Consider the following 19185-nt stretch of genomic DNA (forward strand, 5'->3'; position numbering starts at 1 on the left):
ATATATCATTTTTCATATAGAAATGTTTGCAGACAGTGCAAACATTGCATTAATACATTTTAATTACCATTTTAAGCTTAATTTCACAAAAAAACTAAATACAAGAAAACTGGTGGCACCTTCCCTTTAAGATAAAAACCAAACCAGAATCTCAATCTGCAGACACAGTATTTCAGGTTGTTGTCACTCATCAGTGCATAGTATGGGATATGATTTGGCTAGGTGAGAGGCTTAAGCCTGGGATCTAAGGGGTAACATTTCTCTTTGTGGAAAGTGACAAGTATATAACTGAAAAAAAAAACCCAAACCTCTAAAACCATATCTTTATTAAATATTACATGGAAATCAAAGACAACACAGAAATGCAAGACCAGAAGTAGAAAGATATCACTCGGGTCAAAAAAAAAGTAGGTTGAAGAGGATAGGAGGTTGAATTCACCCTACACTGTATTTTCGCTCAACACTGAAGTTCTCCCAATGAACTCACCGCTACACCGTGAGACTTTTTCTCACTGAGGTCCCCACAGTTCAGGGGCCCGGCTGTGAATGCAGCCTCAGTGACCTGCAGTAACCTTGATGATGTCACCACTAGCCACGGAGGCTGCATATCAGTTCTATAGTGTAAAATCAAATAAATAAGGCAGCACACTGCAGCGCTAAAACATGCAAACATGAAACACGAAAATTGAACTGCATTACTGCACTAGAAATATGAAAAATGAGAGCGTTTAGCACATAAAAATGGCCAATTTTATGTGTACCTGGTAGCCACTTTACGACATCTCTCTTATACCAGGTCCTAAACTTGCCTTTCCTCGCTGAGAATAAACGTCTCCATCTGAATGGGTACCTGTGAAACCTCTTCTTAGACTAAAATTCTCTCTCTCTATGGAGGGGTAATGGACCTGCTGTAATTAAAACACCTGTGACTAGGAGGTGGAGTGCTCAGTCAAAAGGCTAAAGAATACATTTCAATAGACTGACCGTCACATCCAAACATAGACTAAGTGTGAACAGGTGCTGAACCTAGAGTCGCCAACTCGTATATAGTCAAATAAATAAGGCAGCACACTGCAGCGCTAAAACATGCAAACATGAAACACGAAAATTGAACTGCATTACTGCACTAGAAATATGAAAAATGAGAGCGTTTAGCGCATAAAAATGGCCAATTTTATGTGTACCTGGTAGCCACTTTACGGCATCTCTCTTATCTCTCCACCTCCTAGTCACAGGTGTTTTAATTACAGCAGGTCCATTACCCCTCCATAGAGAGAGAATTTTAGTCTAAGAAGAGGTTTCACAGGTACCCATTCAGATGGAGACGTTTATTCTCAGCGAGGAAAGGCAAGTTTAGGACCTGGTATAAGAGAGATGCCGTAAAGTGGCTACCAGGTACACATAAAATTGGCCATTTTTATGCGCTAAACGCTCTCATTTTTCATATTTCTAGTTCTTTAGCCTTTTGACTGAGCACTCCACCTCCTAGTCACAGGTGTTTTAATTACAGCAGGTCCATTACCCCTCCATAGAGAGAGAATTTTAGTCTAAGAAGAGGTTTCACAGGTACCCATTCAGATGGAGATGTTTATTCTATAAGTGTAGTCAGAAGGCTGAGCTTGCTTTGTAACTGGAGCCAAAATGCTGAAAGTGAATTCACACTGTAAGGCACGTTTGTATGTATTAATATGGTCCTATAGACTGAAAGGATGATCCGCATTACAGCTTGTGGTATTAGTAATTTAACATGGCACACAGTAAAATGTGGCAGGGCCTCACATTGTGTATACAGCAGATAAAACAGTAGATATTCTCATAAATAAATTACCTATACCAGAGTAAGTGCTCCAGTTCATTTTTAGTCCATTCATCACACCAACATATGTGTGCTTTGTTGACTATTTTGACAACTCAGTAAATCCAAATAAAATATGTTCATTAGGGGCGCTATTAAGAAAGAAATGTTATGCTTATTAATATGTGATACTGACATTTTATTGCCATTTGAAAATTAAACGGTTTCCTGATTTATTACAGAAGCGATGCTTCTCTTTATGATATATCTTACTGGTTCTTGCATCATTTAGTTATGTAGATTGGCAACCTGGGCTTCAGCCAGCATTAATGGATAATTAGTGATAATACTATACTATGTTCTCATTACAGCAAACTGAAAAGAGGGCCCTTGAGATCTGCTGTGAAATGACAGACACTGTACAGTTGCAGCTAAATATACATATTTTGCAAAGGTCATCAAACAATATAAAATAGACTGCTAATTGTAGTCTAGAATTTTGTAAAATAGATCTTACTAATGATAATTATACACCTTAAGCTCTGTTCATACTAGTGTCATGGCTTCTTTATATAACAGAGCCATGATATCTATGCTGGGTCATTTTCCAAAAGGTTATCAAAGTTGGCACCAAAGAGTTTTTGTATTTTTGGTCAAAATCCCTGAAAAGCTGTTGCTAATTATTGGGTTAGTCACATTGATGCCAAATCTACAATGCCCTAATTATGGTATTTTTACCTAAAGACCCCTTATTGCTCAACTGCATGCTAAGGGCCGTGGCTGTCTAAAGATCCGCAATGTAAACCGTGTACAATTGTGTTGCCATATCCATAACAATCAGGCTGCCAATAGTTCCGTGATTTACTTCAACTGCTCCATCGTTTTCTGCAGTTCTCCGGTGTTGGGAAAGGGATCACATTTGGAAATCAGTCCTCTTAGTTTTGTATCTTGGGACTTACATTCTTCATAAATAGTAAACCCAAATACCAGGTATAGAAAATACCTTAACACACCACTCAGAAAGAAAAGGTAAAGAGATAACAAATTTTATTACATTATACATCTTACAAATACTATGGTTAAAAACACACAAGTATCCGAGGAAAGGTATTTACTCAAGCCAAGTGCACAGACAGGACAGAGGAAAAATATATTCAGGTTCTAGAGTCATGTGTAGAGCATATACCTATTAATAAGGACAGGAGGTACAGCCAGCTATAATTAGCCCAAAAGGTGCAGCGTGCAAAGTGCAAAAGGTCCATGCAAAAATAGGTCAGGTGGTCACTGAACACATACCCATATCGTCTGCCCGTCCTCAGTCACTGAAACCCCGACGCGCGTTTCGCTGATCGCTTTATCAAGGGGAGAGATGTGCCTGTCATGTCTACAAAAGTCCGGGTTTAAATAGGCATCCACACTTACATGCTGCCCAGTGATGCGTCGCGCATAGCACCGCCGCCCCCGGCTCCAGGTGCATCCGTTTCCGGCATTCCTGATCAAAGTGCGGGGAGGAAATCCTCCGTGACGTCACATCCGCACTGTTGATCATGTGGGAAGCCTTCGACAACATGCCGGATATCGGGTGCAGTGCGCATGCGCGTCGCCATATTGGGGGGAGCCTGATAGTAATAATGGATGCAACCGCATCCAAACAACGGCGTATAGGCAGACGGCATAGCGCCGTCCATCAAAACACAAAGGCGCCAAGGTCTACGTAACAAAGCAGGTGATAATATATACAAAGCCATATAAATTATCATGTTTTGGACAATACATAGTTTTAACATATCATGCATACAGATTATATAGGCATATCCAGCCAGATAAGGAGTCCATTGTGTATGGTCCAAGTCCCCAAACGATGTCAGCTAAGGGGCTTTTGGATAAATGTCGCTAATCTTCAAAACTATGAAGTCCTTGCATGATTCTCCTATAGTGCCAGTGAGTAGAGAGATGTCATTCAATACGAATGGATAATGCGGATGGCATCGTAAACCAGGACAATTAATGACGATAGATCTTTCATGGTCAGTACTAGAGTAAAGAAGTTTTTTTTAACAAAAAAAACAATTTTAAAATCACAAAGACACAAAAAGACATAACAGAAATAACACAATATTAAAACTAAAAAGCAGAGATCTTATAAAAACGGAACAAAGCTCAACTTTTCATTGAGTCCAGCAGGGGACATAGTACCCAATTCCACAATCCATTTAGTTTCTGATTGTGCCAGCAGTTGTTTTAAATCCCCCCCTCTAACACCTCCATGTATCCTATCAATGCCAAAGACCTTAAAGCCACGTGGATCAGAATCATGGCACAATTGAAAATGCTTTGGTATGGTCTTTAGCATGGATGGGTCTTCCTCCCCTCTCGCCGCCAAAATATCCCTCACGTGCTCCCTCACCCTGACCCGTAATTCTCTTGAAGTTAACCCGATGTATACCTTGGGACAGGGGCATTGGGCAAAGTAGATGACATAGGTAGTGGTGCATGAAATATAGTGAACAATATTGTATTCACGAGCACCATCAATGGTCTTAAATGTCTTGGCCCTTATAACATTACCTAAATTGCATGCCATACATTTCCCACATGGGAAACAGCCCCATCTTTGCTTTAAATCACCAAAGAGGCTCTTATGGGGAGCCACATAGTGGCTTCTTACCAATTGGTCTTTAAGGTTCTTACCCCTCCTTGCAGTGATTAGGGGTCTCTCGGAGATTTGTTTACTAAGTACAGGGTCTGTATGAAGGACAGGCCAGTGTTTCGTTAGGACCTGACGCATAACATCCCACTGACAGTTGAATGTAGAAATAAATCTAATTTGTGCATCGTTTTTATCCTTGCGTGTACCGGAGCTGCATAATAATCTGTCGGGGGTATATTTTGCGCGACGCATCACTGGGCAGCATGTAAGTGTGGATGCCTATTTAAACCCGGACTTTTGTAGACATGACAGGCACATCTCTCCCCTTGATAAAGCGATCAGCGAAACGCGCGTCGGGGTTTCAGTGACGGAGGACGGGCAGACGATATGGGTATGTGTTCAGTGACCACCTGACCTATTTTTGCATGGACCTTTTGCACTTTGCACGCTGCACCTTTTGGGCTAATTATAGCTGGCTGTACCTCCTGTCCTTATTAATAGGTATATGCTCTACACATGACTCTAGAACCTGAATATATTTTTCCTCTGTCCTGTCTGTGCACTTGGCTTGAGTAAATACCTTTCCTCGGATACTTGTGTGTTTTTAACCATAGTATTTGTAAGATTTATAATGTAATAAAATTTGTTATCTCTTTACCTTTTCTTTCTGAGTGGTGTGTTAAGGTATTTTCTATACCTGGTATTTGGGTTTAGTGTTTATGCACACACCCCTTTACGCCATTTGGGATTTCTCTTCATGGTGAAGGGACCCCTATTACTAGCATAGATATGCTTTTGGATATCTGTTTGTATTCTTCATAAAAAGGTTGTCTTCCTCCTTGCTTATCTATTACACAATCACAGAGGTTCTTTAAAAGCAGGAACTTATTTGTGCATTGTTCCAAACAAATGTCATTGATCTAGATCTAGAGATGTGTAAAAAAAAAAAAAAAAAAAAAAAAAAAAAATTTAAAACAAAGTGGCTGCCCACCAAAATTATACTGATGACCAATCTGTAGACCAGGCTGGAGCGAGCCGCCCCACCCTACCCCCTCCCACAGGCGGCGTATGTGGAAGCCGCCATGACAGGGGGTTTGGAGCAGGAATAAGGGGGGCGGGGGTTCGCTATAGGGGGGGGGGGGGGGCAATTTGTGGCCGGAGAGGGCTATAGAGTTAGTGGGGGGGGAGGAGCTAGTCACTTCCCGCTCAGAGGACTCGTGAGCAGTATGTTGTTGTCATAGTGGCTGTAGGCGGGGGGAGGGGTCCTTGGAGTTGGTGCTAAATTGGCCTGGGGAATCCGTCGGGATATGGATTCTTCAGTTGGTATAAGTTTTGGTTGCGGGTCTGATGATTTGGGGGAATCTTGGTAACGGTGGGCCAGATTCCCAAGTTGGAAGTGGACAATGGTAACCCTTCAGGGTATTTTGGTGCTCTCGAGCCTGTGGGGTAACGGCTGAGAGTAAACTACGGTTGGTTTTCCTGTCCACTAGTTTATCCTATGGTTAACACCAGACTTCTAGCTTCAAGGACCCCTTCCCAGCTCATGTTACCGTTACATGTTTTGTTTGTTTATAATAAAGGCTGCTGTGGCCAATTATATCCAATTTGGGACTTGTCGTTATTCGGGGTTGGGAAAAGGGGGTCGGAGACCCCATGGGGAGGCACTTATTCACGGTAGTCAACAATACCAATGTCATGCATAATCAAATTCAAATTGGTAGGTATTCAACACCCACAACTCCCACTGAGTAGCTGTTACCAGCTCCTGGATGTAAATGGTTCATTTAAAAAAAACATCTACAATACTCAGAAGCGGTCACTAAACAGTGTGGCAGAGATTTGGTGTTCTGCACCGTACACTGTTTACGTCCATAACTGCTGGATCTAATATCAGCTGATCAGAGGGGATGCTAGGTATCGGAACCTCACCAACTAGATACTGATGACCTAGCTGTAAAAGTTCACCTTGGGCATCATTGAGATATACATTTTTAAACTGATAAAGTCTTTTAGGCAAATACTAACACTGTATTCTTTGAAAAAGTAATTTTTATCCTTCAGTGTTGCGTATGATAATGAGGCTGTACAAGTCTATACTTCTAGACTACTCCCACAGTCCAATCACACCTCTCTGGCCAGACACCCTGCAAAATTGCCCTACCATAAGGAGGACTGTATGCAGGCTATCAATCTCACCCAAAAGAGCCAAGGCAGAACATATCTCAGGTAAAGAGACTAGTACTGCCTCATTAGGATGCACAATGCCAATGGATAGTCACATACAACACCTTATTAGAATAAAAGGAATTGACGTTAGTGCACTCTGAACTATGATTAACCTTCGTCAGGCTGCATAATTTTACAACGTTAACAGGCTACAATTGTACCTTCATATATATGTTATTGAAATGTGGCCAATATATTCTGGACCAAAACTGCAGAGATGTCACGAAATTTCAGCCCTCTACGGCTTTTCGAAAAAAAAGTTATTGCAATTTTAAAACGGAATAGTTACAATTGTACCTACTCAGCCGGACGAAGGTTAAGAACCAGTCGGTTTGAAACGCGTAAGGCCACGAGTTTCCGGGTTACTTACCTTTTTTCTAAATATCTTTCCTTCTTTGATATTGCTCGTTTGCTGATAAAACGAACTTCTTTCCATGCACGGCCATTGGATTCTACTGCGGTTAGCTGTATTTTTTTTCCCACTAAGTTTTTTATTTTCTCCACTGCATATCCTAAAACAACTATGGGTATGGCCTACTGGGATCCTAAAAATTAATCCTGTCTTGATATACCAAGCTATGGTATACGAAGGCATAAAATAATGAATAAAAAAATAAAAATAAAGGATTGAATGGGTTTTCCAATAAACAAAGTTAATTTTAATCAACATTTTAATCAATAGATCTTGGAATAATAAGTTTCACAATTGGATGTTAAAAAAAAAACAAATGTTCAAGTGCTGAGATAATTTTATAAATGTGCCCATAGTCTGCACATACCACAGCTCCTGGCCAGAGGACCTAAAAAAGAAAAAGTATACAGACAGGACAAAATGGAATCACAGCTGATGTTGTGAAGTAAAACATTGCTTAAAAACAGGAGGTGATATGTTTTGCCCCACAAAAAGATTCAGCTGTGATCCCATGCTGTAATGTCTGTATATTCCTTTGCGCTCTCTCCCCTGGCCAGGAGATGTGGAAGATCTATTAATTAAAATGCACTTTGTTCGTGGGACAACCCCTGTAAAAGGGGTTGTCCACAATGGACAAATACTTGGACATATTATAATCAGCTGCAATCTGTTGCAAAACCTAGCAGGAAATCATCAGTTTCCCTGCAGCACCACATTAGAGGCATTAAACGGTCCCCTATTAGATCAATGTCATTCATGTCTTTAACCCCTTCATGACCTTGGGATTTTTCGTTTTTCCGTGTTCGTTTTTCACTCCCCTCCTTCCCAGAGCCATAACTTTTTTATTTTTCAGTCAATTTGGCCACCTGAGGGCTTATTTTTTGCGGGACGAGTTGTAATTTTGAACGACATCATTGGTTTTAGCATGTCGTGTACTAGAAAACGGGAAAAAAAATTCCAAGTGTGGTGAAATTGCAAAAAAAGTGCAGTCCCACATTTGTTTTTGTTTGGCTTTTTTGCTAGGTTCACTAAATGCTAAAACTGACCCGACATTATGATTCTCCAGGTCAGTACGAGTTCATAGACACCTAACATGACTAGGTTATTTTCTACCTAAGTGGTGAAAAAAAAATTCCAAACTTTGCTAAAAAAAAAAAAAAAAAAAAAAATTGCGCCATTTTCCGATACTCGTAGCATCTCCATTTTTCATGATCTGGGGTCAGTTGAGGGCTTATTTTTTGCGTGCCGAGATGACGTTTTTAATTATAGCATTTTGGTGCAGATACGTTCTTTTGATCGCCCGTTATTGCATTTTAATGCAATGTCGAGGCGACCAAAAAAACGTAATTCTGGCGTTTCGAATTTTTTTCTCGCTATGCCGTTTAGCAATCAGGTTAATGCTTTTTTTTAATTGATAGATCGGGCGATTCTGAACGCGGCGATACCAAATATGTGTAGATTTGATTTTTTATTGATTTATTTTGATTGGGGCGAAAGGGGGGTGATTTAAACTTATAATTTTTTTCACATTTTTTTTTAATTTTTTTTTTTTTTTTTACTTTTGCCATGCTTCAATAGCCTCCACGGGAGGCTAGAAGCAGGCACAGCACGATCGGCTCTGCTACATAGCAGCGATCTGCTGTTCGCTGCTATGTAGCAGAATTGCAGGTGTGCTGTGAGCGCCGACCACAGGGTGGCGCTCACAGCTACCGGCGATCAGTAACCATAGAGGTCTCAAGGACCTCTATGGTTACAATGTAGAAGCATCGCCGACCTCCGATCATGTGACGGGGTCGGCGATGCCGTCATTTCCGGCCGGATGCGGTAGTTAAATGCCGCTGTCTGTGTTTGACAGCGGCATTTAACTAGTTAATAGGTGCGGGCAGATCGCGATTCTGCCAGCGCCTATTACGGGCCCACGTCAGCTGTTTAAAAACAGCTGACATGTCCCGGCTTTGATGCGGGCTCTCCACCGGAGCCCGCATCAAAGCGTGGCTTCTGACCTCGGACGTACTATCCCGTCCGAGGTCAGAAAGGGGTTAAGAGTGGGACGCTTTTTTGCGGCCATGCACCTCCATCAATTAACTTACAATTTCATTATACGATATCTGAACACAAGCTTCCTAAAGTAGATAACCCCATTAAATGTTTAATCAGAGTACTGTCTAAAGGTTCCATTAGTGGCAGTGGTTTTTATGGTGCAGCAACCATCGTCTCTTGAGAGATGTGGAGTAGTATTCATATAATAACTCATTTTCTTCTTGAAAGCCAGACATAAGTTTTGGTGGTTCTGTGGAGAAAAAAAAAAAAAAAAAAAAATCAGTAAGTTGAACAGATAGTCTTCATTTAAAAGGGAACCTGTCACCATGAAAATGCAGACCAATCTCCCCCACGTCATACAGCACGGGGAGTAAATGAGATTGATAAAATATATTTTTGTGAGAAAAGATTCAGTATAACCCCGGTGTTCATCCTTCATCATTTACACTTCTGTTCTTCCTGGGATTTTTGGTCCAGTGGGCAGTCCCATCAGTGATTGACAGTAGACTGCACTCTGATCTTTCTTTGTAACCGCTAAGTGGTCTGGAAATCCCAGAAAGAGCAGAAGTTTTAGTGTTTAAAAAGAGGGATTTTTTTTTGTACTAACCGTAAAATCCTTTTCTCCGAGCCACTCATTGGTGGACACAGGACCATGGGTGTTATGCTGCCTGCCACTAGGAGGACACTAAGAAAACTTGAATAGAAATTAGCTCCTCCTCTGCAGTATACACCCTCAGGCTGGCTGTAATCGAACAAGTTCAGTGCCAAAGCAGTAGGAGCTTGTATCTATCAAACAAAATACAATATGTCAAACCAAATAAACAGAAGCCATCAGGCTAACAGGGTGGGTGCTGTGTCCCCCAATGAGTGGCTTGGAGAAAAGGATTTTACGGTGAGTACACAAAAATCCCTGTTTCTCCTTCTCCTCATTGGGGGGACACAGGACCATGGGACGTCCTAAAGCAGTCCCTGGGTGGGAAACCGCACACAGCTGAAAACCCCCATGTACCATAGTCTACCGATGTGTTAACGTCGACTGCAGAATCTTTCTGCCAAGGGCCGCATCTGCAGAAGCCTGAGCATGAATATTGTAGTGCTTCACAAAGGTATGCAGGCTGGACTAAGTCGCAGCTTTGCAAACTTGTTGTGCTGTCGCCTGATGCCAAATGGCCCAAGAAGCACCCACTGACCGAGTGGAGTGTGCCTTAATCCCCGCTGGGATAGGCTCGCCTCTGACACGGTAAGGGTATGTGCACACATAGAATGGTCCACTGCGGATTTTTCCGCAGCGGATTTGATAAATCCGCAGGACAAAAACACTTTTTCCTGTGGATTTACCGTGGTTTTTGTGCGAATTCTGCGGTTTTACACCTGCGGTTTTCTATTATGGAGCAGGTGTAAAATCGCTGCGGATTCCACACAAAGAATTGGCATGCTGCAAAATGTAAACCGCTGCGTTTCCACGTGGTTTTGTTTCGCAGCATGGGCACAGCGTTTTCGGTTTCCCATAAGTTTACATTGTACTGTAAACTCATGGGAAACTGCTGCAGATCCGCAGCAAAATCCGCATCGTGTGCACAGAGCCTAAGACTTTTGAATCACCGAGTGAATCCACCTGGCTATTGCAGCCTTAGAAGCAAGTAGACCTTTTCTGACCCCCTCAGGAAGCACAAAGAGGGCATCTGACTTGCGGAAAGGCACTGTCTGAGACGTACCTTCTAAGAGTTCTTACCACATCGAGTGTGTGAAGAGCCCTTTCAAAAAGATGGACAGGTGCTGGACAAAACAAAGGCAAGACAATGTCCTCGTTTAGGTGTAAGGAAGAGACGACCTTAGGTAGGAAGGGCGGAGACGTCCTCAAGACTACCTGGTCTTCGTGGAAAATGAGGAACGGAGTTCGGCAGGATAGAGCCGCTAACTCCGAGACCCGTCTGATCGACGTTACTGCCACCAGAAAAGCTACCTTCCAAGAAAGCAAGGTTAGAGATACATCCTGCAGCGGTTCGAAAGGAGCCTCCTGAAGAACACCAAGGACCAAATTAAGATCCCATGATTCCAACAGCATTTTATAGGGAGGTACCATGTGGGCCACCCCTTGAATGAAGGTCTTCACCAGCAATCTAGTCGCTATCCTGCGTTGGAATAGGACGGATAAAGCAGAAATCTGGCATTTTCAGAGAAAGAAGCGTTAGACCGGACTCGAGACCAGTTTGGTGAAATTCCAAAATGGAACGGACTGAAAACACGAGGGGAGAACGTCCATGGTGCTTGCACCATAAGAAAAAAAAAAGTCTTCCAAACGCGATGATAAATGCGCATTGACGTGGGATTCCGAGCGCTAATCATGGTGGAAACCACCTGTTGGGAAAAACCGGCTTGGGCTAGAACCCAGGATTCAACGGCCAAGCTGTTAAAGACAGAGCCCTTGAGTTCTGGTGGTGGTTCGGGCCCTGGGAAAGCAGGCCGAGACGATCTGGCAACCTCCAGGGAACATCAGCGACGAGTTGTACCAGCTCCACGTACCATGCTTGCCGAGGCCAATCTGGCGAGACCAGAATCACTGGGATACCCTCCGCTGTGATCTTCCTGATGATTCTCGGAAGTAATGGGAGCAAGGGAAACCCCTAAGGAAGGCGAAACTGATGCCACGAGAGAACCAGTGCATCCACCCCGATGGCTACTGGATCGCGAGAGCAGGCTATGAAGAGACCATTCTCCCGAGGCGAGACCCTGACTGCTGAGAAAATCTGCCGCCCAATTTTCTACTCCCGGGATGTGTACTGCTGAGATGACCGAGTGATTCCTCTCGGCCCATCGGCGAATGTGACTTACTTAGAGCATCGCAAGCTTCCTGCGGGTGCCCCTCTAACGGCTGATGTACGCCACAGCCGTGGTATTGTCTGATAGAATCCAGATGGGGCGACCTGCTAGAAGATGAAACTGCCGAAGGGCAAACCTGATTGGTCATATTTCCATGAGATTGATCGAGAGACACGATTCCAGAGCGGACCAGGGTCCCTGGGCCGTATGATGGAAGACTGCTCCCCAACCTAGGAGACTGGAGTCGGTGGTCACCACCAGCCAACTTACTCGGAGAAAGGATTTTCCGTGATCCAGAGAAGACCTCACCGTCCACCATCTGAGGGGCTGTCTGACCCGCTGAGATAGCCGGACCCGACTGTCCAGAGAGAACCGGTTCCTGTCCCAGGCTGTCAGAAGCGCATGTTGCAGGGGACAGAGGTGTAGCTGGGCGAATGGAACCGCCTCCATTGCCGCAACCATCTTGCCTAGCACGGTCATCCCAAAGCGGATGAGCTGGTACCGGCAACGATTTGTCTAAGTTGATCATCCAACCCAGGTGACAGAGTATCCGCTGTGATGCTTACGTAGTCTGCAAAGGCCTGAAATAATGAAAGGCCTTTGATTAATAGGTTGTTTAGGTATGGTAGAACCATGCCCCGAGAATGAATAATGGACATGACTGCCTACATGACCTTGGTGAACACCCTGGGGGCGGTGGCGAGGCCGAAGGGCAAAGCGATTAACTGGAAGTGTTCATCGTGAATTGCAAAATGTAGGAATCTTTGGTGAGGTGGAAAAAAATAAATCAGGATACGGAGAGAAGCATCCCAGATGTCTATGGAAGCGAGAAACTCCCCCCTTCTGCATTGAGGTGATGACTAAGCACAGGGACTCCATTCAGAAGTGATGAACTCTGATGAATTTTTTTAACAGTTTTAGATCCAGTATGGGGCGCACTGGTCCGTCGTTTTTTGGAACCACAAACAAGTTCGAGTAAAAACCTTTGAACCTTTCATTTTGGGGCACCAGAAAGATGACTTCGTTTTTGCATAGTGCATCTATTGCTTGGTAGTAAGCCGTCGTCATGTTTTGGGGGTACAAGACTGGAAAAAATGTGTGTGCGGGGAAGAATAGAAGACACCATGTGCCTGACCCACCTATCGTGAACAACCGACAGCCAGGCTTGATGGAACAAAAGCAGACGGCTGCCTACTCTGCTGGCGTCTGCCGGATACCAGAAGGAGTCATTGCGCAGAGAATCTGTGGGATCTGGATCCCTTGAATCTAAAATTGTTTTGGCCTGCTTTTCCATGAGGGATTGGGTCTATATGAGCCCTGGGAGCCCCTGTCTTTATGCGGAGGACGCCCTGAGCCGGAAGAAGCAGACGTAGAGGGCCAGCTCGCGTTGCCGCAAAAAGTCCAGAACCGGGTCTGCTGTTGACCTCAAAAAGGCCGGCTGGGCTGTCACTGGGGAAGGAATTTTCTATTCCCTCCAGTAGCATCAGAGATAAGTTGATCTAGTTTCTCTCCAAATAGGCAACCGCTCTCATAAGGCAGAAAGGTTAGGGACTTTTTTTTAAGTGGAATCCGCACGCCACTCTGTGCAATAATGCCCTCCGGATGGTGATGGTAGCGCAATTTGCTGCGTCTAGTGAAGCATGTACCACGTAATCGCCAGCACGGGAGATTTGATTAGCTAGACTCGCTGTCTCAGGAGGGAGGTTACTTTCTTGAATGAATTTAGAAAGGTCCTCTGCCAAGCGGCCATAGCTTTAACCACCCATGTCGCAGCAAAAGATGGAGAAAGTGCAGAGCCGGAGGCTTCAAAGACTGACTGAGCAAGATTTTCAATCTGTCGGTCAGGGGGATTACTAATTGATGAGCCGTCAGATAGGGATAAGAGTTTTTGATGAGAGATGCGATATGGGAGGATCTTCTGACGTGGACTCTATCCAGCTCTTCATTAGGTCAGGAGCAAAGGGATATCTTGTTTCAAGGGGCTTCTGCCCAGTGAAACGTTTGTCTCTGAACAATGTCTAAATTTGGGGTGATTGACAAACACTCTATGGGGGCGTTTAGCCCTTTTGAAGGACACCACGTTACCTGGTATAGCAGAAGAGTCTTCCTCCACCCTCAGAGTCTTGTTGACTGCCTCGATGAGGGCATCTATCGTCTCCTGACACTCCTGCGAGTCCGGGTCCATGTAGACATCAGACTTGTATTCTGAGTCATGTTCGCTGCAAACCCCTTCAGATGGGGAGCGAGAAATGGGACGCACGGACCTCGAAGCACGAGAGTGAGCAGGGGACATGGTATGGGTCCGCTTCCTAGAATCTTGTGCGGATCTTGCTAGGGAACGACCTCTGCTGGCTGACGGTTCCCGTACAGAAGGGGAGCTTTCCGTACCAGGTAAAAAGACGCCCTAACTTGAAGAGGGGTCCCGGAAAAACCCTTGCTTTGACCAAAGAAGACAAATTGTGCCAAAGACGTAGCCCACTCAGCGGGAGTAGGTCCACTAGGGTCGGCATTAGTGGAAGGCTTCTGGACACATGCCGGGTCACAGACTGCGCAGAAAGGGGTATTATGGCCCCGGGGTGATGAAGAATTGCAAGTGGTACGAGGCAAAAAACAGTTTTTTCAGCCTTCTTTGCTTTAGATTGTGACAGTGTACCCTTGATACCCCACTCTACTCAGGGAAGTGTACTGCAGAGAAGGGGTTAAGCTCTGTTTTGTGGCTTACACAGGCCCTATGTCTTGTGCCTCCAAAGAAGATGTCCCTTGTCCACACTCTTGATTGCGGTTCCTGTCCGCTCTGCCAGACATCGCATAGGAAAAAACATAGCCCCACACGTGTGTCCAAGATGGCCGCCGAGATCAGTGGCGCTTCTCGTTTGGTATGAGAAGCACCTGACACAGGGGACCACCCCTGTGGGCGGAATTAATGGCAGAATCGGGCCTAGTCCTGGCAGAAGCCAGGGACTCAATTTTGGGCCGTGGGCGGAGCTGCCCAGGTGGGTGGAGGAAGGAGAGAACGGCGGCTTAGTCCGGGACTAAATTTTCGGCGTTGGCCAGCGTGCGATGAGAGGAGAGCGCGGAAGCTGCAAAAATGCCGCCGGATATCGGGACACCCTCCCTCCAAGGACCAGGACCTTCTCTGCACCTGAGGGGAGCCCTCCTGCTGCTGCTGGACACTGTGCTTACTCACAGTCAGGTGCTGCAGGCGCAGATGTAGCAGAGACAGAAATGTGCTGTGCTTAGGCCACTCAATCCACCATCCCTTTAGGCTCTGTCCAGACGATGCAGATTTTGCTGCGGATCCGCAGCAGTTTGCCATGAGTTTACAGTACAATGTAAACTTATGGGAAACCGAAAACGCTGTGCCCATGCTGTGGAGAAAAACGTGCGGAAACGCAGCGGTTTACATTCCGCAGCATGTCAATTCTTTGTGCAGAATCCACAGCGGTTTTACACCTGCTCCATAATAGAAAACCACAGGTTTAAAACCGCAGTAGAATTCGCACAAAAACCACGTTAAATCTGCAGTGTTTTCGCCCTGCGGATTTATCAAAATCCACAGTGGACCATTCTACGTGTGCACATACCCTTGATAGGGAGGCGGGGAGGGACAGACTGCCTCTTCCATTTTCCGCTTTCTGTCAGTGGTGATGCAGTGGGGGCTGCACGGACGCCAATGTGGGCCTCTGTACATCCCATGGGTTCAATCCCTAGGGATGGGTCAGGGCTATTGTCCGGCTGTACCCTGGCTCTGGAAGGGGGTACATGGAGGCGACACTCCATGTTCCCATCCGTTGGTGGTGTGGGGAGATTGGGACCCTGAGGGAACAGTCGCTTATAAAGCGAGCCCAGGCATGGCAAAGAAACGGTGCAGGAGGGGGTACAGGGAGGTGACACTCCGCGTTCCCGCCTGTTGATTCGGGGAGATCGGCCCCCTGAATCGGTTCGTCGCCCCTTCATTTCATGAAGGAAAAAAAGCGTAACAATATTAAAAATTTAAAATAACGTTGGGGTCTGAATCCCAGACCCAAGTGCCTCTTACGGACTCTAAGCAAGAACTGGTTTGATTACAGCCAGCATGAGGGTGTATGCTGCAGAGGAGGAGCTAATTTTGTTCAAGGTTTCTTAGTGTCCTCCTAGTGGAAGGCAGCATAACACCCATGGTCCTGTGTCCCCCAATGAGGCGAAGGAGAAAAAGGATTGTGCTGAATCTTTTCCCACGAACCTATATATAAGTCTGCCCACTCCCACTGGTCTATAGTATGATGCCTACAGATAGGACTGCATTTTCATGGTGCCATGTTCCCCTTAATACATATAAAAACGTAAAGGAACACCATCATAGCTATGCAGCACTCTATGTAACTGCAGACTTCCAAATCGTGACAGTGTGCACAATGTCATGATTCCCCAGCATTCCTCTTCCTAGTTGGCGGTCATGTGACCAAGAGCAGCGCCACCCGTCAGCTTCTATCTCCACCTTCAAACAAATAGCCATCAGATCACGATTAGATTCTGAGAAAGAGGCTGCGGTGTTAGAAGAAGTGACTGAAGGTGGTAACAGCGACTGAAGATGTGGATACTTCTAAATCACTTCTACTGAACTAGGATGACATCAGGGGATGGCAGGGACAATAGCTGTGGTATGTGACCCCAGCGCCGCCCCATGAAAATGTCATGTTTCAGGAGGTATGATAGAAACTGCAGGGAAGTGAGTGCAGCCTCAGCCTCCTGTAACGTCCTAGTCTCTCAAACCAAAATGTATAAAATAGCAATATATAAGGAAGGAGAGGTGTTGGGAACATAATAATAAAGCTAATTATAGAAGTCGTTAAGGCATAAAGATTGCTATTTTTAAAAGGTCTTTATGGGTATTGGACCACCCCTTTAAAAAAAAAAAAATGCTCTCAAATGTGTCCGTATCCTTTACCAGTCAGCAGATCAACAAGAGGCAGGGGTCAGAAGAAGTGAAATAATAGATAACTACAAGTATTGATTTTTTCTTCCTATGTTGCTATCTATGTGAAACATCCTGTAATCTTGCAGGCAATACTTGCCAGTGAGCCTTCACAATAACCTGACACTTCCTTTTCCACAGAGATCACTTTTCAGCAGTCATCTTATCATCATTACATAAAGTGTGGAGCATCATGTATGGCCATTATACAGTATTGAGTATCATGTGTGGTCATTATACAGTATGGAGCATCATGTGTGACCATTATACAGTATGGAGCATCATGTGTGGTGATTATACAGTATGGAGCATCATGTAGGGCCATTATACAGTATGTGGAGCACTGCGTAGCTATTATACAGTATGGAGCACTGCGTGGCCATATTTTTTTGGTTTTAATTATTGTATATGAAACAGTGTGATCAGCAGTGCTGAATGGGTGTGGTTGGGACTTGGATATGGGTGTGATTAGTTGTGAAATGGGTGTGGTCAGAGGCGTGGCCCAAAATTTGCCGCGGCGCACGTAGTGCGCCGCAACCTTTACACCTTTTTCCCTTCTTCAAAAGTTGGGAGGTATGGCACCGCATTTCCCAGATCACAGCAAGTACCGCAAATCCCATAGGGAATGAATGAAACCAAACGCAGTGTTGCCGTAAGTGATCCGTTACGTGGCAGATGCAGAAAAACTGCCCGATCTGCTGCAAAAGGCGACTTTCACAACAGCGATTCTTGCCAAAGTCACTGCGGATAGTGTCATACTCACCAATGGTGGAGGCAGCACTAAAAGTGCCTAGGGCAGCAGAAACTCTAAATACGGCCAGGATTACAATGAAGGCAAGGTTCCCTTTTCCTGTTAAGATAAATGTACAAAATCTTCCACGATTGGAGATATAGTAAGTTAAGGTTTGAAAAACATGCAATCCCAAGAAGCAATAGTTTTAAGATCACTTGTCTTTATGCCTTTGCTAACAATTAGCAATTAGCCTTTTTACATGGTAATATATTTTGTTCTTTGATGGCCTAATAAACTATCAACATGAGAAAATTCTCACCAATTTTGGATTTGCTCAACATAACGATTTTTTGTATAACTGTGGTAGATCGTTCAGCTTCTCCTTGCTCAGTTTTTCAATTCATAAAAAAGGAAAAAAAATATACAGTACAGACCGAAAGTTTGGACACCTTCTCATTTAAAGATTTTTCTGTATTTTCATGACTATGAAAATTGTACGTTCACACTGAAGGCATCAAAACTATGAATTAACACATGTGGAATTATATACTTAAAAAAGTGTGAAACAACTGAAAATATGTCATATTCTGGCTTCTTCAAAGTAGCCACCTTTTGCATTGATGACTGCTTTGCACACTCTTGGCATTCTCTTCATGAGCTTCAAGAGGTAGTCACCGGGAATGGTTTTCACTTCACAGGTGTGCCCTGGCAGGTTTAATAAGTGGGATTTCTTGCCTTATAAATGGGGTTGGGACCATCAGTTGTGTTTTGCAGAAGTCTGGTGGATACACAGCTGACAGTCCTACTGAATAGACTGTTAGAATTTGTATTATGGCAAGAAAAAAAGCAGATAAGTAAAGAAAAACGAGTGGCCATCATTAGTTTAAGAAATGAAGGTCAGTCAGTCCGAAAAATTGGGAAAACTTTGAAAGTGTACCCAAGTGCACTGGCAAAAACAATCAAGCGCTACAAAGAAACTGGCTCACATGAGGACCTCCCCAGGAAAGGAAGACCAAGAGTCACCTCTGCTTCTGAGGATAAGTTTATCTGAGTCACCAGCCTCAGAAATCGCAGGTTAACAGCAGCTCAGATTAGAGACCAGGTCAGTGCCACACAGAGTTCTAGCAGCAGACGCATCTCTACAACAACTGTTAAGAGGAGACTTTGTGCAGCAGGCCTTCATGGTAAAATAGCTGCTAGGAAACCACTGCTAAGGACAGGCAACAAGCAGAAGAGACTTGTTTGGGCTAAAGAACACAAGCAATGGACATTAGACCAGTGGAAATCTGTGCTTTGGTCTGATGAGTCCAAATTTGAGATCTTTGGTTCCAACCACCATATCTTTGTGCGACGCAGAAAAGGTGAACGGATGGAATCTACATGCCCGGTTCCCACCGTGAAGCATGGAAAAGGTGGTGTGATGGTGCTTTGCTGGTGACGCTGTTGGGGATTTAGTCAAAATTGAAGGCATACTGAACCAGCATGACTACCACAGCATCTTGCAGCGGCATGCTATTCCATCCGGTTTGCGTTTAGTTGGACCATCATTTATTTT

The 19185-nt window shown here is 44.5% G+C and overlaps 1 long non-coding RNA gene across 1 annotated transcript in view; it reads right to left on the bottom strand.

The window, feature by feature from the left end:
• Window positions 1-2825: 2825 nt before the first annotated feature.
• LOC138669311 (uncharacterized) overlaps window positions 2826-19185 on the bottom strand; it is a 50594-nt gene continuing 34234 nt past the window's right edge. Inside the window, exons 2-3 of the long non-coding RNA XR_011319195.1 lie at window positions 7042-9373; window positions 2826-3829 (exon numbers count right to left, since the gene is read on the bottom strand). This is a non-coding gene — a long non-coding RNA (uncharacterized lncRNA). The remainder of the gene's footprint in view (window positions 3830-7041; window positions 9374-19185) is intronic.

The sequence above is a fragment of the Ranitomeya imitator genome, chromosome 1, assembly GCF_032444005.1.
Source record: "Ranitomeya imitator isolate aRanImi1 chromosome 1, aRanImi1.pri, whole genome shotgun sequence".
In the NCBI taxonomy this organism is placed as follows: domain Eukaryota; kingdom Metazoa; phylum Chordata; class Amphibia; order Anura; family Dendrobatidae; genus Ranitomeya; species Ranitomeya imitator.